General features: G+C 42.1%; 2 long non-coding RNA genes across 2 annotated transcripts; one reads left to right on the top strand and one right to left on the bottom strand.

Moving 5' to 3' along the window:
• The first annotated feature begins 10,537 nt into the window (after window positions 1-10,537).
• On the top strand, window positions 10,538-17,561 carry LOC118494402. Its single transcript, XR_004896535.1, has 3 exons — window positions 10,538-10,658; window positions 15,700-15,706; window positions 17,551-17,561. It is a non-coding gene; the product is annotated as an uncharacterized LOC118494402 (long non-coding RNA).
• Window positions 12,005-27,350, bottom strand: LOC118494403. The gene is made up of 3 exons (XR_004896536.1): window positions 27,340-27,350; window positions 19,114-19,119; window positions 12,005-12,349 (listed from the first exon to the last, which is right to left on the bottom strand). It is a non-coding gene; the product is annotated as an uncharacterized LOC118494403 (long non-coding RNA).
• Window positions 27,351-27,818: the final 468 nt, after the last annotated feature.

The raw sequence follows: 27,818 nt of genomic DNA on the forward strand, positions 1-27,818 counted from the left end.
ACCAAAGGGTGAATTAAAGAAGGTCAATTCTGATTGGGTGTTTATCTCCAATTAAATCGCTACTATCAGGAAACACAAATCTACAGGGGAACACAGTCTTTGACACACCACCTGTTGGAAGCATATTGAAAAAAATCGCTAGACTTATCTATAGCAGTGATTCCCCAAACAGGGGTACTTCTGCTGTTGCCAGGGGATACTTGGAAAGATTGTGGAGCAGCTCAACTAATCACAAAAATAATTGAAATTATGATTTAATTAAAACAATATATCAACTGAAACACCTTAACACAGATGTTAAAATAAATAACTAATAGTACTGACCAAACAGTTCAAATGATTAGCTAAAAGTAATGGATAACTGTTGTAACCCTGAAACGCCCTGCAGTGCCCTGCTACGCCATGAAATACTACAACTATTTCTAGTCATAGTTCCATTGTCTTTGTTTTGACTATTATTGCCACTGTTCATCACACCGTGATGGCACCGCCAGACACTGCCCACCAAGAGCCTGGGTCTGTCCGAGGTTTCTCCCTAAAAGGATGTTTTCAGCGCCACCCGAGGTTTCTCCCTAAAAGGGAGTTTTTCCTCGTCACTGTCAAACTAAATGCTTGCTCTTGGGGGAATTACTGGAATTGTTGGGTCTTTGTAAATTGAGTGTGGTCTAGACCTACTCTATCTGTAAAGTGTCTTGAGATAACTCTTGTTATGATTTGATACTATAAATAAAATTGAATTATAAACATTAAGTTGCAAACCAACCTAAATGCTTACTGTTCAATTGTATGAAAAAAGGATCAACACTTTAATATAATGAATAGTAAGATGATGGGAATTGATATAGGGGTATGTGAATTCATCTGACAGGGCTGTGGGGGGACCTCAATCAGGAAAGGTTGGGAACCACTGATCGACAGTATTTTTTATTATTGACCTATATTACAGAAATGCCTTAATAGTTGTGTGTATTATAATGCCGTTGTGTTGTTTGAATTACAAAAACGTATATCTCCTTGTGTGACTAACATTAGTTTGACTCATCCTTCTCAAGCAATCTAACGTTAGCATAGCAGCAGACCATACAGTCTATGCAGCCAACATGTCATCGGAACAACACCTAAAATGTCACACTACAGCCACATGTAAGTAGTTTGTAGTACTGTTTACCTAGTTACCGTGTTTTATTAAACTTTATTCTGTTTGTCTGTATATTATTAGCTTCCGAAGTAACGTTACATTAGCTATCTGTTGCAAACGCTAACATTAACTAATTTATGTCAAAAGCAGTAGGTAATTACTGCCATGATATGGTTTTGTTTTAAATTAATTTAAAAATAAAAAAGGACATACTACCATGCACAGTGCAAACACATTACGACACTTCACGAGTATCACAACACTTAACGTTATCTGGTCTCCAGTGAAACCATCTTGAAGTAGTTAGCTATTGATTTTTGACATAAATTAGCGAACATTAGCGTTTGCAACAGATAGCTAAAGTAACGTTACTTTGCAACCTAATAATATACAAACAGAACAAAGGTTAATAAAACACGGTAACTAGCAACAGATAGCTAGTTCGCAGGCTAATAGACAAATAGAATAGGTTAATAAAACTCTGTAACTATGTAACCAAAGTATTACAAACTACTTACATGTGGCTGTAGTGTGACATTTTGCTAGACATTGCTGTTCAGGTGACATGTCGGCGGCAAAGACTGTATTATAATGGTCCGCTGCTGTGCTAACCTTAGATTGCTTGAGAAGGATGAGCCAAACTGTTAGTCATACGGGGTCAGCCCTATGTTCCCACAGCCCAACGGTCCCACAGCACTATGTTCCCACAGCCCAATGGTCCCACAGCCCTATGTTCCCACATTTCTAAGATTTTTCTTAAAATTAGGCCCTATACTAGGGTTAGGGTTAATTCAATTCAATTTTATTTATAGTATCAAATCATAACAAGAGTTATCTCGAGACACTTTACACATAGAGTAGGTCTAGACCACACAAAGCCCCAACAATTCCAGTAATTCCCCCAAGAACAAGCATTAGCAGTGGCTGATACAGCAGTGGCTGATACAGCAGTGGCGAGGAAAAACTCCCTTTTAGGAAGAAACCTCGGCAGACCCAGGCTCTTGGTAGGCGGTGTCTGACGGTGCCGGTTGGGGATGTGATAAACAGTGGCAATAATAGTCACAAAGATAATGGAACAGTGACTACAAATGGTAGTCGTAGTAGTTTATGTCATAGCAGGGCACTGAAGGGCGTTACAGGATGTAGCGTGGCACAGCAGAGCATGGGGGGACGTAGCAGGATGCAGCCGGACACTGCAGGGCATCGCAGAGCGTAGGACCACAGTGACAGCTGCAACCAAGATCTTGGTGCTACCCTAATCCAAAGGAATATTCTGGAAAGAAACATAAGGACTCCGGCGAGTAAACTCCCCAGAGCTAGGTTAGTAACAAGCATTTCTGGGACAAGGATGCACACAAATGGAAACAAATGGAAAGAGAGAGGAGAAAGCAGCTCAGTGTGTCACAAGAAGGAAGGAACTTCCCCGGCAGTCTAGAACTATAACAGCATAACTAAGAGAGACAGGTAAAGGAGAGGAGCCTGGTCGGGCTAGAACTCTCCCCAACCGCATCGGGCTGTACTGGCCTGCCTCCCTCTATTTTATTGTATTACTGTTTATATGGTAGATGAATCTAACGACTATGAAGAGAAGCAGGTGGGCCGGGTTAGGCGGACGCTGCAACTCCTCACTCCCTAACTATAAGCTTTATCAAAGAGGAGGGTTTTCAGTTTATTCTTAAATGTGGTGTCTGCCACCCGAACCCAGACTGGGAGCTGGTTCCACAGGAGAGGAGCCTGATAGCTGAAGGCTGTGGCTCCCATCCTACTTTTAGAGACTCTAGGAACCACAAGTAGCTCTGAATTCTGGGAGCATAGTGCTCTAGTGGGACAATAAGGTACTAAGAGCTCTTCTAGATATGATGGTGCTAGACCATTTAGAGCTTTGTAGGTCAGGAGAAGGATTTTAAATATGAGAAATATGATCTCTTTTCTTACTTCTTGTCAGAACACGTGCTGCAGCATTCTGGATCTGCTGGAGACTCTTAAGGGACTTATTTGAGCAACCTTATAGTAAGGAATTACAGTAGTCCAGCCTGGAAGTAACGAATGCATGAACTAGTTTTTCAGCATCATTTTGAGACAGGATGTTCCTAATTTTGGCAATGTTACGAAGATGAAAAAAGGCTGCTCTTGAGGTTTGTTTTAGATGGGCGTTAAAGGATATATCCTGATCAAAAATAACTCCTAGATTTCTGACAGTAGTGATGGAGGCCAGGGCAATGCCATCAAGGGTAGCTATATCTTTAGATAATGAAATTTGGAGGTGTTTGGGGCCCAGCACAATAACTTTTTAAAATTGTAGGTCATCCAGGATTTTATATCTTTAGTGCATGCTTGAAGTTTAGCTAACTGACTGGTTTCGTTTGGCTTGATTGACAAGTATAATAGGGTGTCATCCGCATAACAGTGAAAGTTAGTTGAGTGTTTCCTAATAATATTGCCTAGAGGAAGCATATATAAGGTGAATAGAATTGGTCCAAGCACTGAGCCTTGTGGAACGCCATGGCTAACTTTAGCGTACTTGGAGGATTTATCGTTAATATTAACAAATTGCGATCTATCAGAGAAATAGGACTTAAACCAGCTTAGTGCGATTCCTTTAATGCCAACTAAATGTTCCAATCTCTGTAACAGGATGGTATGGTCAATAGTGTCAAATGCAGCACTAAGATCTAATTAAAGCTGCAAGCAGCGATGGACGGGCCCTCGTGCCTCTGCGCGCGTTGGGGTTACCGGCGGACGCCGCTCCTTGCGACTGTGCATTTGCGCGGCACTCAGACACTGCAAATCGTCACCAATGAAAAGGGAACTCCCTGCTGAGTTCAACGATACCTCACAGAAGACTCTACGTCATACAATTCATTAGCTATGAAAAGGGGCGTGGCTAAGTTATAGGGGGCGGGCCAAACATCACCAATTAAAAAGGAACTCTCTGAGTTCAGTGATACCTTACACAAGACTCTACCTTAGATGGGTCAGCATTTATGAAAGGGGCGTGGCTTAAACATAGGGGGCGGGCCAAACCATCACCAATGAAGAAGGAAGTCTCTGCTGAGTTCAATGATACCTCACACAAGGGTCTACCTTAAACGGTTCAAATGTTATGAAAGGGGGCGTGGTCTGAGTAAGTGGGCGTGGTTAAAGTATAGGGGGTGGCTCAGTATCACATGTCGACCACACATTATAAGTTTCATGTAAATCGGATGATGTTTGTCATATAAGGCGCATTTCCTGTTGCCAGTGGGGGGCGCTATTATGAAAAGTAAATATTGGCCTGTAGATGTCCTGAGACCTGGACCCTTGTTAATCGGGAGAAATTTCGGGGAGATACGACAACGTACACTCAATTTACACAATTTCTTTGTTCATCGCTAAACACTCACAATGGCCGCCACGCCACACCCACACCGTTTGACGAAAAGTTTATCTTTTAATAACTTTTCATCTTTAAGGCGTTGAGATGGTACAGACCAAATTTGAAGTACGCCAGATGAAAGCTCTAGGAGTTCGTTAACAGTGTTGGGCAAGTTACTTCCAAAATGTAATACATTATAGATTACTAGTTACTGTCATTTGAGAGTAATTAGTTATATTACAATATTACTGTCTCTGAATTGTAATGCGTTACACTACTATTGCATTACTTTTGAGTTACTTTTACCAAAATAACAGGGGAAGTTTGATTTGGCAGCTAGCTTGTGAATCCACTTTAATACATCATAGATTATTCATATTTTGTATAATTAATATAAATATGCAAAGTAACTAAAGCTATAAAAAAAAATAGATAAGTAAAACATATAATAGGCAATTAGGAGAAAATGAAAATACTCAATTAAAAGTACGGCATTGTTGTAAAATGTTTGTTTATAGCACTTGAATAAGAAATTCATGTTTAGTTTAAAACACTCTAAAGGAAATGTTCAATTATAGTGTGATTAAAACTCACTATTTACATTATTTACAGTACTTGATATACAGCTGATTTGTGAAAAGGTAGCCTACACAACCTTATTTAACATTAATTTAGTATTACTGCGAACCGTCACGGGAAGTGCTTTTTATTTTGAAGTAGGCTACACGGAAGTTGTCTGTTGTGTAGCCTACTCTTGCTAGCTTACTGAGAAGCAACATGTCCGTCAGGCTCAAGTTGTTCACTTTCTTGTTTGTAAAACTGCAACATATTGAACAGTAAATGGTCACAGTAAAAGACAAGCGCGTTTGGTCGTCATTCGAAGCCATTCCACTACAGGCATAGTTACTCTCTACGGCTGATAAAATGCAATGATATTTACGTGTAGCCAGCCTCAACATTAATTCCCGACATGTTTATATCTGTCAGCCGCTGACGTACCGTCACCTGTTGGGACATACATGCTGTCCGTACCGTCTCTGGTTCTGGCTCTGACCACGGGAACAGAAACAGGACAGCTCACTTCAACGCAGTGTAATAACTCCTGAAAATAATATCCATCTCGCAAATGTATCTGTCTCTGCAGTCATCTCAACCATCGAATACAGCTACAGGAAAATAATACGGCTTTTTTTTTTCCTGTGAAGAAATGTGTCGCGGTGTTGGTGAATTCTTAAAAAAAACGCACCACTAAATGTTGCGTTAAAATGCGTTGTAACTTGCGTTACTGAGACTGTAACGAGTATAATATTACCGAAATTTAATTAGTAATGCGTTATATTACTGCGTTACAGCAAAAAGGAATACATTACTGTAATTGGGTTACTTTTGTAACGCGTTACTCCCAACACTGTTCGTTAAAGTATAGCACCTTGACTTTTAGGCCTACTTCCTGTTGCCACTAGGAGGCGCTATGCCTTTATTTGTCCTCAGGGTTGGACTCTTATGAATCCTGAAAAGTTTCGAGCCAATTGGACAATGTACACTCGAGTTACACCCACTTCCTGTTTTGATGGCGAAACGCACAAAATGGCCACCCCGCCACAGCCACGCCCTATGACGAAAAGTTTCTTTTAACAACTTTTCATCTTTAACGTCTTTAGATGGCACAGACCGAATTTGAAGTTGATCGGATGAAATCTCTAGGAGGAGTAAAGGAACTGCAGGGGCTCAATTGTTTTAACTTTGTAGGGGGCGCTAGCGATCCATTTTTGTGCGCCTCTTCCCGAAACCCTTAAAATACATACATTTTCACCAGACTTGATGCAACCGCCATTTTTGGTGAGTTTTTGAATATGTTAAGCCCCTCAAAAAGGCAATTCATTTGCCGGGAGAATAATTCCTTAAGTTTCAATAGGGCCTTCGCCGCTGTCGGCGCTCGGGCCCTAATAAGACAAGTATGGAGGCAAGTCCTTTGTCAGCAAAAGTTAGAAGGTCGTTAGTAATTTTCACCAGTGCCGTTTCTGTGCTATGATGCTTTCTAAATCCTCAAATAAACTATTGCTATGTAGAACATAACATAACTGATTAGCGACTACCTTCTCAAGGATCTTGGAAAGAAAGGGAAGGTTAGATATAGGTCTATAGTTGGCTTAGACTTCTGGATCGAGGGTGGGTTTTTTCAAAAGAGGCTTTATCACAGCTACTTTAAATGACTGCGGTACATAACCTGTTAATAAAGACATATTGATCATATCTAGTAATGAAGTGTTAACCACGGGTAATGCTTCTTTAAGTAGCCTCGTTGGGATGGGGTCAAGAGACAGGTAGATGGCTTAGCTGAAGACACTTTTAACATTAATTGTTGAAGGTCTATAGGATAAAAGCAGTCTAATTATATGTCAGGTCTTGTCGTTCTAGTAGTCCTGCGTTTAAAGGTAAACTGTTAGAAGTTGAGGGCAAAAGGTGATGATCATTAAAGAAGTTCATGAAGTCGTCACTACTCAAAGCTATATAATAGATGGCTCAATAGAGCTGTGATTATCTGTGAGCCTGGCTACAGTGCTGAAAAGAAACCTTGGGTTGTTCTTATTTTCTTCTGTTAGTGATGAGTAATAGTCTGATCTGGCATTTCTGAGGGCCTTCCTATAGATTTTCAGACTGTCTTGCCAATATAAATGAGATTCTTCCAATTTGGTGGAACGCCATTTACTTTCAAGTTTTTTTCAACAAAAAAAAGGCAGAAACAACCCAGGGGGGGCGGAGGGGGCCCAGAGGAGGGACGACCCAAATAGTCAAAATAAATCAACCCCGGAGGGGCGAGGGAAGGCACAAGACTCACTCGGGGCAAGGGAAATTGAGGACAGCGGGACCCAGGGAACTGGGGACAGAGGGGCCTGGGCACCAAGGTGCTGCGGCCAGCTAGTCCTGGGGTCCAGGGCTGCGGACAGCAGCGAAGGCGGAACCCTTTGGGCGGCCGAACAGGCCATCGAGGACCTTCAGGAGGTCGAGCAGGACGGGGAAGATCCTCATGCGGCCAAAGGTAGAGCCCCTCAGGCAGCCAAGCAGGCCGTCTGTGAAGGTGAAACCCCTCTGGAGGGCGGCAGCGAAGGCAAAATCCTTCTGGAGGCCAGCGACGAAGACGATATCCCTCAGGAGGCCGTCTGTGAAGGCGAAACCCCTCTGGAGGCCGTCTGCGAAGGCGAATCCCTTCTGAAGGCCGGCGGCGAAGGCAAATACCTTCTGAAGGCTGGAGGCGAAGGCGAAACCCCTCTGAAGGCCGGCTGCAAAGGCGAAACCCATCAGGAGGCCGGCGGCGAAGGCAAAATCCTTCTGGAGGCCGTCTGTGAAAGCGAATCCCTTCTGAAGGCCGAGCAGGCCGGCAGCGAAGGCGAATCCCCTCTGAAGGCCGGCGCCTAAGGTGAATCCCCTCTGAAGGCCGGCGGCGAAGCGAATCCCTTCTGAAGGCCGGAGGCGAAGACCCTCTGGGGGCTGTCCGCGAAGACCCTCTGGGGGCCGTCCGAAGGCGAAAACCCTCAGGAGGACAGGCAGACTAAGCAGGAGAAGGGGCAGGCGACTGGGCAGCTGGGCTGAAGACAGGCGACGGGTCAGCTGGGCTGGAGTCCACCAAACAGGCAAAGGGAACAGAGGTCGACAGGGGCGCCGACAGGGCATGAGAGGCAGGAGTGGGTCTGACCGAAAACAAAGGCAAAGTCTCTGGGGGACAGGACAAGGGCAAAGTCACTGGGGCGGTCTCAAGGGCGGTCTCAGGGACAGTCTCAGGGGCGCCGGGGACCGGCAAAGTCACTGGGGCAGTCTCTGGGGAGGTCTCTGAGGCGCCGGAGACTGGCAAAGCCTCAGGGGCAGTGTCTGGGGCGGTCTTTGGGGCGCCGGAGATCGGCAAAGCCTCAGGGGCAGTCTCTGGGCCGCTGGAGACCGGCATAGTCACTGGCTTGCCCGTAAGCGAACACTCTGGGAGAGCGGTCGACGTGGACTCTGGGAGAGCGGTCGACGTGGACTCTGGACGACTGGAAGACTCTAGAAGAGCGGTCATAGGAAACTCTGGACGACTGGAAGACTCTTGAAGAGCGGTCATCGAAGACTCTTGAAGAGCTGTCATCGGAGACTCTGGACGGCTGGACGTCAGCTGAGACTCTAGACGGCTGGACGTCAGCGGCGGTTCTGGGCGGCTGCACGTCAGCGGCGGTTCTGGGCTGCTGCACGTCAGCGGCGGTTCTGGGCTGCTGCACCTCAGCGGCGGTTCTGGGCGGCTGCACATCAGCTGGAACTCTGGAAGGCTACACGTCAGCGGAGGTTCTGGAAGGCTGCACGTCAGCGGAGGTTCTGGAAGGCTGCACGTCAGCTGGAACTCTGGAAAGCTGCACGTCAGCTCAGGAACACTGGTCAGCTAAGGAACACTGGTAACACTGGTCAGCTCTGGCTCTGGCTCGCTGGACAGCACGGGCTTGGGGCCGCTGGACAGCGAGGACTCTGGGCTGAAGAGAGGGTGAAGCAGGGCATGGCGTCGGGAGCCATGTTGTCTTCTACTCTGTCTACGGCCTCCACGGTTACCAGGGAATATAGCTAGGCGAGTACCCTCAAAGGATTGCTTGCAGTCGGGGGTATCTGCAGAAACGGCAGCTGCTGACCTGACAGACAGGAGTTCAGGGGAGCTGCTAGAAAGCATACTGGACCTTTGTTTTCCAGCTTGAAGGCTGGCTGCTTTGGCCTCCTCAGTCCGTCTAGCACACTTAGCAATATATTGAAAAACAGTCAAAAAAGTCTCTGGCTCTCCTTCAAGTGGAGAACCGACAGGACTAGGAGTACTAGGCACAGGAGCCGGGTGACTGACAAAAAACCAGAAGTCAAAGTCCTAGTGGGCTGAGCAACAGGCAGCTGGGTGCTTGCTGGCACTGGGGTAGGCCGGGAGTGAGAAGAGGAATGTTGGTGGATTTAGTTGGCTTGGAAGAACACAAACTCTTAGCAGATGAACGAGCTGGAGTTGAAATGAAGCGTTTAACCCAGTCTGGAATAGAGTCATTAAACCAGGGCTTTTCTGACTGAAAATGCCTCTTTCTGGCACTCACTGTCAGTCTCCTTCCACATGGCTTTCAGCTCAATAAGGTCACAAATAAACTCGCAGAGTTCATCCGACATGGAATGTGCAGGATCCATTGTCCGGTTAGCTTGAGCAGCAAACAGCAGGGAAAGAGGAAAAAACAAAAAAAAAGCAAAAACAGTGAACCCACCGGAAAACGAAGCCTCTCTGCTGGGTCCAAGTGGTCAGATCATTCTGTTAAGTCCTGGAGTTTGGCAGACCCAAAAGCAGAGGCAGCAGGCAGAATAGAGCTTGAGTATTTAATAGAATAAATAAAATACAAACAAAAGGTCTCCAGCAAAACAGCAGGTAACGGAAAAATCCAAAATACGTGAAAGTAAAACCGGGAATAAACAGGACCAAAAAGACAGAGACGAAACGGGTAACTCACAACAGACACTCCAAAACAGAAAAACAATACAATGATCTGACACCGGACAGGGGGAAGACAAAGACTAAATACACAGGGTAACGAGGAAACACAAGACAGGTGACACAAGGCTGGGAAACAGGTGAAACACATTAGGGCAATCACAAGGGCGGGAAAACACAGGAAGTAAAACAAGACAAGACAAGAAAACAAGACCGTCAAAATAAAACAGGAAACAGAGCAAAAATACAAAACAGAAAAAACAGATTACCAAAATACGACAAAACACACCAAACCCATAACACCTCTGTTATATTAAGGCATGACATTGAGTTAAATGCTGTTGGAATATCTTCCTTAAATTTAGCTATAACACTGTCAGGCATCTAGTGTAGAAGCTTTTATCTAATTTCGTATAGTCGGGTAGTAAGAATTCAAGAGTTATTAAAAAATGGTCTGATAATACAGGATTCTGCAGAAATATTATTAAATCCTCAATGCCATATGCCAGCACAAGGTTGAGGGTGTGGTTAAAACAGTGCGTGGCCTTATGCACACTCTGACTGAAACCAATTGAATCTAATAATCAAGTCAAGTCAAGTCAAGTCAGCTTTATTGTCAGATGTGCTATACATGCATGACATACAGCACAAATGAAATTTCAGTCCTCTTGGACCCACGGTGCAAAATGCAATAAAAAGTTTTTTATAAATAGAAAAGACAGAATAAAAAATTTACAATTTAACATGACATAAAATGAACATGACATAAAATGAACAATCAACAATTTAACATGATATAAATATAAACAATCTACAAGACAAAATAAGCAATCAACAATTAACAAGACATAAAAATAAACAATCAACTATCAACAAGACATACAATAAACAATCAACAATCAGAATCACAATCAAAGCACTTGAGTATCTACATGACGAAATAAAATAGGATAAATAAAAAGTATTTCAAGTATTTTAAAGTATTTTAACAGGTGAGGTAGAGCGGTGTAGTGCAAATAAACAGGGGAAAGTGAAATGTGCAGTCCCCTAATGAGTTGAAAGCAGTACTAAAGTTATTGCTGTCAATGTCCACATGGATATTAAAATCACCTACAATAAGTACTTTGTCTGATTTAAGGACTACACATGATAAAAACTCTGAGAATTCAGATAAAAATTCAGAATATGGACCTGGAGCTCGGTAAATAACAACAAATATAATTGGCTGTAATGTTTTCCATGTTGGATGTTGAAGAATAAGAAGGCTTTCAAACGAGTTATAATTTAGTTTAGGTTTAGGATTAATTAGGCTTGAATCAAATATGGCTGCAACTCCCCCTCCTCGGCCAGAGCCTCGTGGAATTTGAGTATTATTATGACTGGGAGGAGTGGCTTCATTTAGACTAACATATTTTTCATGGACCAGCCAGGTTTCAGTAAGACAGAATAGATCAATTTGATCATCTGATATCAAATTGTTTACCAATATTGCTTTAGAAGACAGAGATCTAATATTTAATAGTCCACATCTAATTTTCCTATTCTGTTCTATCATTGCAGTGGTTGTTTTAATTCCAATTAGGTTGTTAAGTATAGCACCTCTTTTGTTTACATTTGATTTAACCGATCTGAGTCGGGGGACAGACACCGTGGTTATTATGACTATGAGTGGGCGACTGCTCCAACGGAAGCACAGAGGAGCGCATTGCACTGGACCTCTGATTACTAATATCAAACTTGGGTTGTCATGGTTTATGACCGATAATAGACTTGGTCAGATCTTTTGATATGAGAGGGGTTCTGTCCCAAGTGGGATGAATGCCGTCTCTCTTAATCAGACCAGGCTTTCCCCAGAACGCCCTCCAGTTATTCACATAGCCCACATCATTAGCTGGGCACCACCCCGACAACAAGCGGTTGAAGGATGACATGCGGCTGTACATTTCATCACTGATCAGATTTGGCAGGGGTCCAGAGAAAACCACTGAGTCCGACATTGTCTTTGCATATGCATAAAGTGACTTACGTATGTTTACAAAGTATGATCTTACTGTATTTATGGTTATTTTTAGCCAGCAGCTTTAGATGGGATTCGATATCGCCCACTCTGGCCCCAGGGACGCACACGACCGCAGCCGCTGGAGCTGCCAGCCTCACATATCGCAGTATAGAGCTCCCAATAACCAGAGTTGGCTTCTCAGCGGGTGTATCACTGAGTGGAGGGAAACTGTTAGAAGGGCGAAGATGCTCCGGTTTAGAGTGACCGCAGCCATGTGCACTCCCTGGTTTAGAAGTAACGCTATGCTTCCCTTGGACAGTCACCCACTTGCCCGGCTGCTCTGGATCTGCCGGGGGACTGCTAACAGAAGCTACAGTATGTTGGCCCGCACTAGCTGGCTAGCTACGGAAGCATACGATTTTGATTCCATGGTGTGGAGCAGTGCCTCTAACTCACTAAGCCTCGCTTCCAGAGCAGCGAATAAACTACATGTATCACATGTATCATTATTACTAAAGGAGGCAGAGAAATAGCTAAACATTTGACACACAGAGCAGGAGAGAGTAGGAGAGAGAGAGGAATTAGCCATTGCTAATGGCTAAGCTAAAGTAGCTAAGCGTTTTAACAATTGTGAGATCAGAGAGGCAGTCGCTGTAAGAGAAGAGAAGTATAAGTGCTTGAGTATAACTAGTGTAATTTAAATGCAATCCAGGCAAATAGCCGCTAATTTAAACAATAAAGCAGAGTTGAGTAAGTTTTGCTGGAGCAGCAAACTAGTGTCTGTAACACGTGAACACCGGAAGTGACACAATACACTTACCGTAAACGTCAGCACATCGTTTAACGTTGTTAAAGTGGTAGAAAACAATGTTTACATACTAAGAAACTCTCTCTTCACTGTGGAGACTGACCATCGTCCACTAGTTGCCATCGTGAAAAAGAACCTAAATGAAATGTCACGGAGAATACAGCGCATGATGATGAAGATGCAGAGGTATGACTTCGAACCTATCTACACACCTGGCAAACAACTGATTCTAGCGGATGTACTGCCAAGAGCACCTACAAAGAACAGTGCAAGCACAACTGAAGATGATGTTCAAGCACACGTCAATATGGTTTCTGCTACACTTCCTGTATCGGACACAAAAACCAGGCAAATCATTGAAGAAACAGCTAGAGATCCCGAACTACAACGCATCATGGAGAACATGCAGAATGGATGGGCTGCAGGATCCTGTTCACAGTTCTACCACATAAGAGGTGAGCTTAGTGTGTGTAGTTGATGGACTGTTGTTAAAACAAAACGGGATAGTCATTCCAAGAGAGGTGAGACAAGACATACTGCAGAGAATTCATGAAGGACACTTAGGTGTTGAAAAATGTAAAAGAAGAGCAAGGGAGACAGTGTTCTGGCCTGGATTAAATAAGGACATTGACAAACTGATAAGCAGATGTGACACTTGCCAGAAATACAGAAACAAACAAGCTAAAGAGCCCATGACTGTAACTGATGTACCAACAGCACCGTGGCATAAAGTGGGAATGGACTTATTCCACCTTAAAGGGAAGGACTACTTGGTAGTCATTGACTATTACTCACATTATCCTGAAATGGCATTGCATCTTCCAGCTGTGTCATAACACATGCAAAATCAATCTTCGCCAGACATGGCATTCCGCATACAGTGATGAGTGATAATGGACCATGCTTCAACGGCAATGAGTGGCAAGACTTTGCAAAAGTTTATGACTTCAAGCATGTAACATCCAGCCCACTGCATGCACAGTCCAATGGAAAAGCTGAGAAAGGAGTTCACATTCTCAAGCAACTCCTAAAGAAGGCTTCTGATAGTAATTCAGATCCTTACCTTGCTCTGCTTAGTTACAGAGCATCACCTCTGGAGTGCGGGTTTTCACCTGGTGAGCTACTGATGAACTCTGTACAACACTTCCAAGCTGCTTAAAGCAAAAGAAACATCCTAAGCTAGAACAAAAGCTGAATCAGCAGAAAATGATGCAAAAGGTTTTCTATGATAGAACAGCTAAGCAGCTTCCACCACTATCCAGGAATAATCCAGTCAGGATTGAAAGTCTTGAAGGATGGATGACAAGACCCACTGTTCTTTAAGAGGTTGCTCCACAATCCTACACGGTGAGAACCAAAGAAGAACAAATCATCAGACGAAATCGGCGCAGTCTACTGAAGACACCAGGAACTGTTGCAGATCAAGAGCTCAGTGAAACACAGACTGAGTCTAAACCCAACTCCACATCTACTGAAAACTGCAACACAGACACATACACTGAAAGTCAAACCAATACATTCACCCCAGGTGAAATTCCAACAAGGAAATTTGCAAGGACAATTAAAAAACCTGAAAGACTGGACCTGTAAAAAAAAAAAAAGAGGTCTGAAGTTAATGAGCATGTAATAGCGTGTGTTTTAGTGTTATGTTTATTAATGTTCAAGTTTGATGTTCTGGAAGCCTGATATCAAAGTCATACTGTTTAGCCAGTGATTTAACATTGTGACATAAGTTGTGTAAGGTAACTGTTAAAAGAAAGCTGACACCTGTAATGTATTTATGTTGTTGAGTATTCACCTCATAGAAAGGGGGATGTGATGATTTGTGGTATTTGAACCTCAGGCCACTAGGTGTCAGTAGCGTTCTTGCATACAAAGGAGTGTTTATGTATGAAGGTAGAAGTAGAATAAGGAAGTCACGGTTAAGAAATAATGTAATCCACGCGGTCTTAATAAAGAAGCTTTAAAGACAAAAAGTAATTCTTTTTGAAAGAAGAACAAAACAAACAGGGTGTTGAAACTGTTGGCCCCTCCCTTCGTGTTCATGTCTGGCTGGCTGGCAGCTCGCCAGGCTTCTGTTCTTGCTGTTGTTAGCTTTCAGCTAGCCACCGGTATTACAGCTAAGCCAGCTCCATGTTAGCTTGTCACGTGAGAGGCGAGAGCCGTGTGCAGCCATTCCTGGTGCAGACTCTGAATGTCAATCGAACTCCGTTGAGAGCTGTGTGAAGGCAAAGCCCAGCCCAGAATTAAGTTATTTTCAGTATTTCGAGTACAGCTGCTTTAAACGGTCAATATTTGGCCCCCAAGTGGCCAAAAAAAATCTATCATTGCAGGTTTAACCATACAATAGTTTAAAGCTATGGCCATCAGTTTTAAATATTTGAACTTTGTTAGTAATAAATCGTGTTTTGGCAGTTTGGCATGACAGATGGCTCTATATGCTACTATAATACCCATGAGCCTTGGCTGCTGCTGATATGGAGAAGAAGGTTCAAAGGTTTTGTGAACAGTGTCATAGTTGCTGAATCTATCATAGATTGAGCAGGTGTAGTATTCTCCAGCTTTCAAGCCTTGACATTATTACCATCTTGACCAACTTATTTAAGATGCAACACTCCTTACTGTGCTTCAACTGAAAAACCTCACGTTCAACAGCTTCTTATTGCTAGGTAAATGTACCTGGTTTTTCAGTAAGTGAAAATAACAAAATCCTTATTCACAGCATGAATAGGAAGTCTTACCCATTGAAATATCTAACACTGTAATGTGTTTCCCTGAGGGAACGGCAACAATGAGCACTTTCACCAACTAGATAGTATTATTATTTCTTGCTTTCAGACTTATTATACCAACATGCTGTTTCCGCCCTGCAGCCTTTGCTAACCTCAAACAGTGGGGACAATAAACATATGAAACCCCCCAGAAACAGAAGAAAATATGTAATGAAACTCAGTATGAAAAAATTCCCAGAAGAAGAGTCTGGCTGTCCACCTAACCATAAATCATTGTAGAGATCAATAAAGAGAAAATATATGGGCCTATGCCCCAAGCGTAAACAAAACAGAGAAACTCTTACTAAATCACAGTGAGCCAGTAACATCATCCCACAACTAAAGCAAATGGAATCAGTGTAGAAGGTCTACACAGATCAGTCATGACAGTAAACATATCACAACTGCTGTTTCTCAAACTGAAAAGCCACTCTGAAATGAATGACAATGACATATTTAAAGTTCAGTGAGCTAAAGCATCAACTGTCGGCTGCATGGCAAGTTTTGAGGTCGTACCCTCAGGGTTCTATTTTCATGAATCGTTTCTGAACCATGGCGAGTACAGTAAAAGACACCGTGGGAACTCATAGGAAGAGGCTAAGGGTTTTTCATTTCCGGGATTGTTCAGGTGCTGCCGGAAATTCCGCCGGATGTCCCTCGTTTCGGCCAAATGTCCGTCACACAGAGATGTTCACAAGTCATTTTTTGGAAGTCTCAAGTCTTTGAGCTCGAGTCCAAGTCAAGTCTCAAGTCTTTGATGGGCAAGTTCAAATCAAGTCTCAAGTCTTTTCTAACGAATCCATGTCAAGTCTCAAGTCTCTAGCCAGCTGATCTGTCCCTAACACTGTATTGTTAAATCTTATGAATTCAGAGCATGTCCTGTAGCTACAATCCATACAGTACAGTATCAAAATCAGTTGTAGGATAACTTTATGGGGTCTACTTAACATATCCCTCTAGCCCTCGGACTTGGTGAAATATTAACCTAAGTCTGTATATGGATACAACTATAAAGATACAATTTGCCTGTTCCCAGCATTAGCACAACACTTTGCGATGGTTAGCTTGTTACCTGTGATGATATATGTTAAAAGTAACGTCTCTTTCACTCCAAAAAAAGTCTAATGTCAAAGTGGAAATCAAGAGAATAGTGGCAGTGCCACACCAGTTACAGAACAACATGCATCTCAGTGTCAGTCCAAATTATGCACAATAAGCAGTTTGAACTCACTGACGTAATGCCATTTATTTTTTAAGTGTTAGTACGCTCAGTGAAACTGAGTCCAGCGAGAGGGAGATCCGACTCAGAGGAGGAGAGGTTAGTAAGGCCAGCGTCTCCACGGCATATGACAGTGCGCACGGATCCGCTGCGCCATGCATGGATGAAATAGTAAATAGGACTACAGTAACAGAAATATGTGCAGAATTAAGACAGTCAAGACGGCCCAGTGTTTGGTAGACCAGGTACACCTTGTTCACTTATTAGCCTCCAAATCATCCACGGGATCACGCATCACATGAGTTTGCCCACCTGACACAGCGTTTGTTCCTGGGGAGATGGATCTGTGCGTCCCGCCTCCTGTGCTCCATTGGATGTCTGAGCCTCAGCAACTACAAACTATAAAGACACAATTTGCCTGTTTTGCGATGGTTAGCTTGTTACCTGTGACGATATATGCTAAATGTAACGTCTCTTTCACATTAGCAAGTGACTGACCTATCTGGGTGCGTTTTGAGATGCCTGATGAAGTTCGACGTTGTTGAGCCGGTATCATTTATCTTGGTGCCACACACCTTGCATGTAGCTGTTTGCTTACTGCCACTGTTTACGAAGTTATTGAAAGCAAAACTAAACTCCGGGAGGACTTGGTGTCGGTATCGTCAATGCATTTTTTTATATGTGAGTGTGCGCACATAAGGCATAGCGCATGCGTTACGTTGCACATTATGGCAAAGGGCAGGGGACATGCAGTTCGTCATATGTTTCACCAACGTATATGCCCCAATAAAAGAAAATAGAAATACATGAATACATTTAGATCTAAAAAGCAATAATTACATGAAAACAGGTTGTTGACGAGTCTCGAAGCTCGAGTCCGTGTCAGAAGTCTGTTGGGTCGAGTCGCAAGTCAAGTCTGACGTCAGCTGTTTGTGCGACTCGAGTCCGAGTCTCAGACTTGAGTCCCCATCTCTGCCGTCACATTCCGCTTTTTTTGCGACTATAATAATTTTGTTTATGAGGACTATAGTTAACTGCTCCTCAGATCTCTGCAGGGTAAATCCAGACAGCTAGCTAGAATATCTGTCCAATCTGAGTTTTCTGTTGCCCAACTAAAACAACCCAAAACAAGTTCCTTGTCGAGGCTATTTTGCAGAGGCACCGTTGCTACGTCTGGCACAAGACGATTGTTATTGGTTTAAAGAATAAAGACCTACCCTGCTTTACAGAAACAGTGTTGCTCATTAAAAAGAAACTGCCTATTTTCAACCTGTTATGTCACTGCAGCGTGGGCCTGCAGATGAACAGCGCTGCAAGTAACGTTACTGTGCTCACGCTGCAGTGACACAACCGGTTGAAAATTGGCAAAGTTTCCCCTTAATTTCATTGTCTTTTTCTATCTTGATCACCAGGTAATGTGGTGGTTCACTTTTACACTATGAAAAACTATGATCACTATGATAGCTGTTGAACTTTTGAACTCCAGTCGGCCACTCTGCAGGCTGAGCTGTGGTGTGGTGTCAGGTTACAGCTTGTTGCTACAGTCATTACTATGGAAATAACCACGGCAAATCGTTTTGTGGGGGAAAAATACGTTTTGGAATATTGGATTGTATGAGTTCGGCAATCGACTAGTGTGGACTTCACCAGAAACCAGGAAATAAACAGAGGTATGGATTAACACAACTTTTATGCATTTCTGTCATAACTACTGCAGTCAAATTCGCTGTGTTCCCTCAGTAGGAATAACTGCACATGGGTAGGCACTTGTAATGACATTTCAAACATGTTTAGAGGCTAAAAACAAGTTTAAAACTTGCCCTGTTTAAGCCTGTTGGCTGCAAAATCTAGCAGGAGGATAACACGGTGTAGGCAGCACCGATTGTTTTCGCTTTTCTCGCTACTGACAGCACTCCAAATTTACAAACAACAGAGCTATGGGTTGAAATCGACCGGAATTCTCCTTTAAGCCATACAACATGCCTTGCACTGGGTGTGTAGCAGCCATCATTGTTTTAATTTCATTTTTTTTAAGATTATTTGTTGGGCATTTTAGGCCTTTATTTTTATATGACAGCTGAAGACATGCAAGGGGAGAGAAAGGGGGAATGACATGCAGCAAAGGGCCGCAGGTCAGAGTCGAACCCACGGCCGATGCGTATATAGTAAACCTCTATATTTGGGCACCTGCTCTACCAGGTGAGCTACCCAGGCGCCCACAGCAATCATTATTGACACACCTACTTCAGAACAGACAAATCCACAGTAAGTACAAGACATTCCCAAAAGGTTGCACGGTTTAATGCAGGACTAAGCCTTGGCCAACCAATCTTTTCTACACTATAACTAAACAAACTCAACTCTCATTTCCTTGTTTGTTTTAGCTTTACCCCCCCCCTTCTTCCGATGTCTATTTCTTTTGATTGTCTGCCCTATGTCTGACTCTCTCTCGTTTTCTGCAGAGTCCTCTGGGCACTGTATGGAGACTTAAACATGAGACATTACTCCCACTCTGAGCTTTGTCACGCTGGTATACCAGGTTCTTTTTACCATTCTGACATTTATCTGTCATACCGTCCAGAATTTAACATACCATTAATTTTAAAATGGCACTTTTAATTAAAAAGATTGCCGACCCCTGGTATAGTTGGTTCCTTTGTAAGATTTTTAAAAAACAATTTGTTCGTACATTTACTGAGCTCCTCACTTAGTAGTATAGCCTTGCAGTGTTTTGGGTTTCTTTGCTCAGGTGTTAAGATATTTGCCTCTGCCTCATTAGTTAAAATTTGCACGTTAGATTATTGTCAAAGAAGTAGTTTTGGTCAAAGGTATCGGACCAGTAGTTTGGCTTATATCTGAAAACTTTCAGTCAAGGCAAGGCAAGAACAGCTTGAAAGGAAGGACAGGGGAATAACATCCAACTGGCAAGCAGAGAATTTCATTTGTGAGAATTCTATCAGAAACGCATCAGTTATTTTGTTTCTACTGTAGTAGAGCATCTTGTCCTGCTGCAGAGAGCCTCCCCGTCTCCATCCTGCATAAGATTTTTATCTTCACGCTGGGCCGACATACTGCTGAGAACAAATGGACATCAATAGACATATAACCTCAGCGAAACATTCTGTTTGTATTCCCAGGGATGGTGAAAGGATTTTCTCTTGGCGTGAGATATTACAACACCAATGCTCTTGCATGTTTATCTGAACTTCTCTGAACTTTAACTCTGAAGGGACCAGGAAAGTAGACTGCGTAACTGTTGAGTTCTGAGCTCATCACATGCCATTTTACCTTTAAAACGTCACTTTACCTGTATATACTTTTACAACGGTTTACACCACTGTATATATTATACGTATGTATGTATTACTTCTCAAATATGCATATAATAATAATAATAATAATAATAATAATGACTTTACTCAGGACACAATGGAAGGTCCATAGTACAGCAGAAAAACAGGACAATATATTCAAAAATATATATGTATATATATGTAAATTAAAAAAAAAGGTCAGCAACCTTGACCTGTAGTATTAAAACAGGAGTGTAAATGTCTTCACAGTCTAGATGACTACCTGACCGAGTTAGTTCAGTATGTATATAGTTCTCTGAAACTGACAACCTGCACATATATCCATATAGAATGATCATTTTTAAAGATTATTTTTTTGGGGCATTTTAGGCCATTGTTTCCACAGGACAGATGAAGACATGAAAGGGGAGAGAGACGGGGAATGACATGCAGCAAAGGGCCGCAGGTCGGAGTCGAACCCGCAGCCGCTGCGTCGAGGAGTAAACCTCTATATGTGTGCGCCTGCTTTACCATCTGAGATAACCCGGCCATACCATTGAGGTAGTTTAACAAGGATGTCTTCATTATATGTCATATTAAGTCTCTGCATGTTGCTTTTTCTGTAAGAACGCCACAAGTTGACAGTATATAGTGGACAGAATACTCATAAATAAAGCTACCTTCACATTAACAGAAAATATGCTAAATTTACATGCAAGCATATTAGCTTGAGCATACTTCTTATGACACTGTCTGTTGATGTCTTTATCAGCCGATAAATCATCATCACAATATGATGGCCGAGATATTTAATCTCATCACACAATTTAAGGGCAGTACCAGATAAAAAGAAATCAGGAAATACTAATTTCCTGTCTTCTTTACTTCTAACAGTCATAAAATTGCTCTTATTAGCATTATATTCAGCCCAGTCTCACGGCAGTTCGTGAAATGGTCACGTAATTTAATCTATTGATTTGTGTACACGGACACGTTTATCTCCTTTTTTTGTGATGGTCAGCATGTTTTTTTTAAACTAACAAAAACTTTTTTTTCAATGGGAAGCATCTTTCGTGATCACAGCACTATTCATTAAGAGCGACCATGGTAGCGAGTAGTATGAAAGGCCGAAAATCCACATAGGGAGACTGGTTGGGGTGGTAGATGGGTCAAACAACACAGGACTTTCACCCAGGAGACTGGGGATCGTGTCCCGCGTGTCACGTTTCCTAAACCCAACCGTCACTTTCTCTTTTTACTACCACCGTCCCGTTCCTCATTTCCTAAACCCAACCGTCCCGTTGTTGTCCCGCATCCCGTTATTGTTTTCCTAAAGCCAACCGTCCCGTTCTTCTTTTCCTAAACCCAACCGTCCCGTCGTTGTCCCGTGTGTCATGGAAACGTAAGCCCACCCACGACCTTTTCCTTAACTTAAGGGGGCGTGTTTATTTCACGGAATTCTGTGAGATCAGGTTGTAAAAAAACGTACTGACCATCACGGAAAAAAAAACGTGCTATCATGAAAAAAAGGAGATAAACGTGTCCGTGTACACGAATCAATAGATTAAATTACGTGACCATTTCACCAACTGCCGTGAGACTGGGTTGTTATATTTGACATCAAAATCCATGCCATATTGAGAACAAACCTTCAGAAGTTGTTGTAAACCAGTATAATATGGGCAAAAGATTACCAAATAATATGCATACATAAGGTGATTAATGAGAATATTGCCTATCACACAAACTGTATTGTATGTATTTAACTGTAGTGACAAATCATCCATATACACATCAAAAAGAAAAGACTACATTCCACACTGATGAACTTTGTTATCAATATATCATGGTTCTGATACATAAACCCTCCATTTCACCTGCATAGACTGATATGCATTAGTGATGTCCAAATGAAGCTATATGAACCATTAGTTGTATTTGTTGAACCAACTAGATGCTGTCTTGGTTTAAAGAAAAAGGCTCAAGGAATGTAAATTTAGTATGCTTTTAACCCTTTATTTTCTAAGCCCAATAGATTGCGCTCCCACAAAGTCACAAAGCGATCCTTCTCCTCTCCGCTCTACAAAACGTCTCACTCTGTCTCTCCCTGTGAGTGTTTGGTTGTGGGTGTGTCACTCTCTCTCTCTCCGTGTGCCTGATCATGTGTCTCGCTGTAGACACAGCTGAGAAGTCAAAACAGCCAAAATCACCATAAATCTGGGTATTTTATTTTGAAATGTTTTATTTTAAAGTATCTGGCTGCACTGTGGCCTTCCTGTAAGTGATAACCTGCCTGGCTTGACACATTTACCATTTGCTCGTGGAAGAAATAGAGGAGACACTGAAACGATTGCTGCCGCGTGTGGGCTCGCGCGGCCGGACAGATTGGATAACATGGGTGCCGAAATGAAAATAGCTCTGTTTCATTGCGCTTTGTGGCTATTTGCTTCACTTTCGCCTGGTGTGTTCCCTTTCTAACTCCCTAACTATTGTAATGGTCTAAAATTTCCTTTAAAGCAAATATAGACATGTCAGCACCGTGTTGATGTTTAAAACCAAATTGGTTGTCAGAATGTACTGTGCTGTTGAGGAGGATTCTCTCTAACACTTTAGAAACAATGCTAGCTAGAGCTATAGGCCTATAATTCTCCACTCCATGCATGCTGTTCATTTTGCCATCTTTGTCTTTGATGACAGCAGTGGTGTAGTCTAATGTATTGTAGTGCATATACTGTACTGTATATATTGGCCAGAATCTGCCATTGGGGGAGGGGGGGCCATATCATAGTGGGGGGTCTGGGTGTCCTCCCCAGGGAAGTTTTGAGCATCAACGACTTAATTTCCTGTATTCAGATACACTTTAATGCACCAATTTACGGTGGAAATACCTTTATTTTACCTGTGTGAAGAAGAAAAACACAGATGACAATTCAAAATATATAAAAAATATAATGGAAAGTATTTTTTTGCGTGTCATTGGGCATTTTTAAGTGGGTACCGTATTTTCCGGACTATAAGTCACACTTTTTTTCATAGTTTGGCTGGTCCCGCGACTTATAGTCAGGTGTGACTTATATATTAAAATATATGTAATTTAACAAGTTTTTAAATGTTAATTCATACTGACTGACATGACCCAAGGAGTAAACATTACCGTCTACAGCCAAGAGAGAGGGCGCACTAGGCTTGTGACAACTATATGCTGCTCCTGTACCCCTGAAAAAAATTACTGAAACATTAATTTAAAGACAACTGATAAAGACTGAACATAAACAAAATTCCCCCAAAAAGAAAATCCTATTCTGCAGATTACAAACTGCAGGTAGTAAAATATGCAGCCGAAAACAGTAATCGAGCAGCAGAAAGAAAGTTAAGAGTGAGTGAGAAACTTGTGAGGGACTAGCGAAAAGCAGAGGTTACTCTTACTGCAATGAAGAAAACAAAGAAAGCTAATCGCGGGCTGAAAGCAAGATGGCCAGAGCTGGAGGAATGAGTCCACAGATGGGTGCTTGAACAACGTGCTTGTCAACGGTGCAGTTGCGTCTCCACACCCTGGTAGTTGCCAAAGAGATGAATATAAATGACTTTGCAAGCGGGCATTCTTGGTGTTACCGCTTCATGATACGCAACTCTCTATATCAGAGCATGGACAACGTTGTGTCAGAAACTGCCAGCAGACTTCCAAGCCAAGGTCGACAGTTTCCGTGAGTTCGTTGAAAAGCAGGTAACTGAACACGTGTTACCGGATCACATTATCAACATGGATGCAGTCCCCCTCACGTTTGACATCCCCATGGGCCGAAGTGTTGCAGAGAAAGGGCAGAAAAGTGTGATATAGTGACAACTGGTCATGAGAAATCACACTTCACAGTGGTGCTGGCATGTTGTGGAGATGGATCGAAATTGCCACCAATGGTCATTTTCAAACGGAAAACCATGCCAAAAGACGAATCTCCCCCCACAGTTGTTGTGGCCGTGAATGAGAAAGGGTGGATGAATCAAGAAATTATTAACTTTTGGCTTACAAAGTGCTACACTAAGCGTCCTGATGGCTTCTTTAAAACACGCAAAGCCCTGCTTGTGATGGACAGTATGCGAGCACACAACGCCACAGTTCAAAGATAAAATAAAAGCTGCAACTCCATACCTGCCATCATCCCTGGAGACTTAACCAAAGTACTCCAGCCACTCAACATCTCAGTGAACCGGAGCTTTAAGGCAGTCTTGCATTGCCTGTGGGAGGAGTGGATGGTGGATGGAGAGCACAGCTTCACGGCAACCGGGAGGATGTGCCATGCAACTTTCCAGCAAGTCCTTGGATGGATCGAAACAACATGGACTTCAGTGATAACCGAAACCATCCTGTCGAGATTCAGAAAGGCCGCAATAACTGGAACTGATGCTGAGTCTGACGACAGCCCCGCAGAAGAGGAGAGGGCGCTTCATCTTCCTCCGAAGTTGGTGGAATTGTTCAGAACTTATCCGAGTTATTATCACCAAGGACGAAGAATTCAACAGATTCAGTGATGTAGAATGAGATCGGGAGCTTGGTGAACTTGCTTACCGGTAACTTGCTTGTTGGACTCGCTGGCTTGTCATGTTAATTTAGCCTATTCAGCCTCCCAGGTATGTTCTTTATGCTATTGTGTAGCTGAATAACTGTTAATGTGTTAAGTTAACATACCGGACACCTATTCAGCCTGTTGATCTGTTTGCTATTTTGTAGTTGAATAACTTGTCTTTCCAGATTAAATGTCTGTTATTGGTCTTGGATTTTGTGAAATAAATTTCTAAATAAATGCGACTTATAGTCCAGTGCGACTTATATATGTTTTTTTCCTCTTCATGACGCATTTTTTGACTGATGCAACTTATGCTCCGGAGCGACTTATAGTCCAGAAAATACGGTATATGAAAATCCTGGAGCTTTCTTAGTGCGTATACCTGCGTATCACGTAGACTACACCACTGGATGACAGGCACTAATAATACAGGTAAGATAGATGGACTAAAAAGCCCGTCATACAGACAGCAAGCAGAGGAATAAGTTTCATGGTAGCATATTTAGATGTTCAGCAGTTGGCATTTTATCAGTGCCACATGCTTTATGGTCATTTAAACCCGATACATGTTTTTCTTCCAAAATAGGGTGCATGGGTCCACAGGAAAGGGAGGGACTTTGCCTCTCTATACATAAGTATAAGTAACAAAAGTTACAGGAAGTGATTAAAGGAGAGGTTTGTGTTTCACAGTAAAAGTTTAATTTAGGTCACACGATAAACAGATTAATCTGTGGAGCTCTAGTATGGCTTACCGGATGTACAGCGGATGTCCCTATCCTCCCTCCCTACCCAGGACGGTTGTTGGTTTAAAGTGCTCATATTATGCTCATTTTTAGGTACATAATTGTATTTAGAAGTTGTACCAGAATATGTTTATGTGGTTTAATTTTAAAAAACACTATATTTTTGTTGTACTGCACATTGCTGCAGCTCCTCTTTTCACCCTGTGTGTTGAGCTCTCTGTTTTAGCTACATAGTGAGGCATTGCACTTCTGTTCCATCTTTGTTGGGAGTCGCACATGCGCAGTACCTAAATAAACACTGCTAGCTAGTCAGTTGCAGAGTATGAGGGCGTGCCATGCTAGCACCTAGGCGAGCATTATAATGTGTGTTACAAAGTGACGCACGTTTGTCATGGAAGTAAAGGCTGGACTACAATAGAGCTGTTTGGAGCAGTTTGTGAACAGTGTTTTCTCTGGAAGATGGTAAGTGCCTTTGGGGTGGACTTTGGGCTTTTTCACTTTTTAAAACTATAACGTGCACAAAAAAGATATATAACACAATAAAGGAAAGGGGGAAAGTCAAAAAGCATATTATGAGCACTTTAAAGAAATACAAACACACCAGAGCGTTCCCCCCCATCACAGAATAGATAAGTAGTTTATCCAGACCATAGTCCAAAGAAATAGGTCTGTTAATGCAAGACTTGTGGACCTCAAAAGACCACACACACCGTGCTAACCCCTTACTGGTGACTCTTCCCTTAGGGAAAAGACTAAAATCCATTAAATCCAAAACATCCCGATTCCTCAATAGCACTTACTGCAGGACCATCCAGCTACTCAATGGATCCTCCAGCCTACAACAGCACCTTATGGAAACAATGCACTGATACTCTATAACTCCTCAGACGGCACTGACTTGTAGGGTGCCCTTTAGCACTGGCACTCTACGTTTATTTATTTTTTAAACTTTATTTTATTATGGGTCCAATGGTATGCATGTGTGGGTAGTAGAGGGGAGGGATTGTTTCTATATGTGTTTAATTAGGTTTTTTAATTAGGTATTGAATGCCCTGTTATGAATGCTTTTTGTTTTTTTTGTAATGAGCACACTGCACCAAATTTCTAGCAACTTAGTTTCATTGCAATAAAGTATTGAATCTTGAATCAAATTGTATCTACAGTGCAATTTATACTGGTTGTACTGTTAAGTACTAGTTTTTATCAAATGTTTTGTCCTGATTTTTCTAAAGCACATTATAAACATTTTTTTTCTTCTAATGTATACATTAATTTGGGTGTTATGTAAATTGCTCTTCCTCAGCAGAGAGTTTTGTGTTGCCATGCTCCTGCAAAAATTACGAACTTACCTGAACTCAATGTGCTAATTTAAAAAGTCTGATTTTGTAAAGACAAATACATAATAATAAGTAAATAACCCTGGCTGTAATGGCATCTAGCTGTAATAATGACAAGATGTATTGGAATTCATAAAAGCATCACAAGAGAAAATCCTTATTTTTTGATCTGTGAACAATAAGCCTAATGTATACTTAAAAAATACTTTAAGAAAATCCCCATAAAAATGACCTACAACTGTGTAAAATACTTATTAGAGGTGTATAGAACATTAATAACATAATTTCCTCAGTCTCCACGAGGCTGACTGCTGCATCACTGTGAGTTAAGCTCAGTTGTTAAAGCACAGGTTTGTCAGAGCAGCAGGGGACTGGACCACATGGAGGTGAGTTATTCTGGGGGTCAGACAACTGTCAGTCTAGCTGCACTGCTGCAAAGTTTTTTTTCTTTAAATCCTACCAATAGTTGTGCTTTTTGGGCCCCATGACAAAAAATCAAATTGGGCCCCCTCTGCGCAGCTGTTGTCACCACATCTCTAGGACCTAACTGGTTTGGATGGATCGTGGGAATGGGAGTGTTTGTTATTATTAGTGTTTTTGTTGTTGTTATTAATAATTGCTCAGACTTGCAGAATAAAAGATTTGACACATGGCACTGACAATTCAACCAAATACAAAGTATTTATTCCATTTCCACATGGTGACTAATGATGAAAATTTTGAGCATTAAACACTTCATTTCCTGCATTCTGGTGAATTTGTATGCACCTATATCTACCTTTTTCTGAATCAATTTATGCTGGAAATATCTTTATGTAAAGGGAAACATAGATTATAATCCAAATATAAAAACATAATGGAATATATTGCAATAAGGCTCTCAGGCATTCTGTATTGCTTTCATCTATTTATTCTCCTGTAGATCGACTTTTCTAATTATATCTGAGTCACCAAACACGTCGCCTAGGCATCATTTACTCCTTCCTCTTTGCATCTTTTGTTGAGGAAGTAACCTCCTTAAATGTGCATATGACAATTATTCACCTCAATGATACATGAATTAATTTTAATTTATTAATAAACCCCTGGACTGTAATATTGTTAAGTTTGAGCTGAGAAGATTTCT

The sequence above is a fragment of the Sander lucioperca genome, chromosome 23, assembly GCF_008315115.2.
Source record: "Sander lucioperca isolate FBNREF2018 chromosome 23, SLUC_FBN_1.2, whole genome shotgun sequence".
In the NCBI taxonomy this organism is placed as follows: Eukaryota; Metazoa; Chordata; class Actinopteri; order Perciformes; family Percidae; genus Sander; species Sander lucioperca.